The sequence below is a fragment of the Pteropus medius genome, unplaced genomic scaffold (assembly GCF_902729225.1).
Source record: "Pteropus medius unplaced genomic scaffold, Ma_sr-lr_union100, whole genome shotgun sequence".
NCBI lineage: Eukaryota > Metazoa > Chordata > Mammalia > Chiroptera > Pteropodidae > Pteropus > Pteropus medius.
This window is the reverse complement of record NW_024351318.1, coordinates 27649-29376: the sequence shown is the minus strand read 5'-3', so window position 1 is coordinate 29376 and position 1728 is coordinate 27649.

Here is a 1728-nt window from a genome sequence, read left to right as displayed (position 1 = left end):
AGGAGGAGATGGTGGTGGGGCCTGCAGGAGGAGTCTGCTAGGGTTGGAGTTCAAGGTGGATGTGGGAGTCCTAAGTCTTTCCAGGTACAGGACACACAAATCCCACACTGGCTCTTGAATGGAGCTGTGGTCCTGCAACCCAGTCTAGGCTGTTCTCATGACCCTTCCATGATCCATGCCATCAGTGGTGAAGAAAGGAAGTCTCACAGAATGCCCAGGACAATACCTGGCCTGGTTCTGTCCATCTTCCTTGGGGCCAAGTTTGGAAATGTTCAGGATTTGGGAGGCCTAGAGCTCACCTTTCTGTTCTCTCTTGGAGAATCAGCCTATGTCCAGACCTCGTGGGGCATGTGGGGTAACTGATCTTGTTGGGTCTAATTTCCCCCCTGCCTTGACTGTCTAGGTCACCAATATTCCTGCTTCAGCTCCATGTATGCTGGTTGACCAAGAAGTAACCATCAGCTATTGTTTCAACCTGTTTCCTGCTCCCTTAAATATGTCACTTTCCCTGGCTTTGTCCTTGCTTGTCTCTTTTGCCAACTGAAACTGGCTAGCCCTAGGGCATGTGGAAGGTCCAAAGGAGAGTTCTGGGAGCACAGGGGAAAGTTGGTGCAAATTCAGACCCTCCATAGTTCTTGACTTTCACAGTTGGATTGTCCAATCAAGGCTCTAAGTGAATCATTTCAAGCAAGCTTTTGTGTCACCATGTCTTGGCTATCAGCACTCTGCAGGGCTGAACCTTGCTCAGTCTTCTGAACAGCCCCCTGGCTGTCTCTGCTTCAGGAAGAAAGCAAGTATGCCTGGCAGCTGGTCTAGGAAGGGGCCCAAGGTTTGAACTTCCTGAGCCACAGGCCAAATTTCAGGGATTAATCACCAAAGCATATGCCCCATGAATGCAGGTATATGTTGCTCCAATCTGGCTGAGCAGTTGTTTTGACATCAGCCAAAGTCTCCAAAGCAGGGACGCTTGTTTTGAGCTATGAATCTTGCTATGGAGCTGAGTACCCTGAGTGAAGATGGGGGAGGGGAGAATGGGCGACAAGGGGCCAAGTTGAGTGGGGTGTGCAGAATAGGTGCCAGTTGGGAGGTGAAGAAGGTAAGCGATTGAGGAGAGGGAGGGAGAACCCATTGCAAGAGTGAAAGGAACCCTGAAGGAGGAGGACAATGGGCTACTTGTGGGCAGCAGGAGTTTGAAGAGACAGGGAAGTAGAAGTGGGGGCTTAGAGTAGAAGGTGAAGCAATGGGAGTGGCAGGGGAAAAATGGAGCTCCAAGGTGATGGGAGGACACAGCATTGGGCTGGGGGAGGGAACAGTCCACTGCCTGGTCGGCATCAAGAGCATGAACAACAGCTGTGTTTGATTGAGACCTAGGCCTCTCTCAAAGGATCTTTGATTGGACAACTCACCTGTACTGCTCAAGAAGTCCAGAGGGGCTATATCCATGTCAAGCCACCCCTGCCATCAAGCCACCCTTTCCCTACAAGAGCTTCTCTCTAGTGCTAAGATGTGCCCCAGACTGGGCATGATCTAGTTTGTCACAGGAGAACTGAGGATAGAGCCCAAGAGAGGGAAAGCTTCCAGGGGGAAGGGGATGGGCTGAAAGGGTGGCCTTTGTTATGTGCTTGGTGAGCCAACAGTCTCAGACCTAAAACAGGAATACAGGAGAACTACACAGTCAGGGAAGTGGTGAGACTGGAAGCTCACATGGCCCACTGTGTCACAGGCACC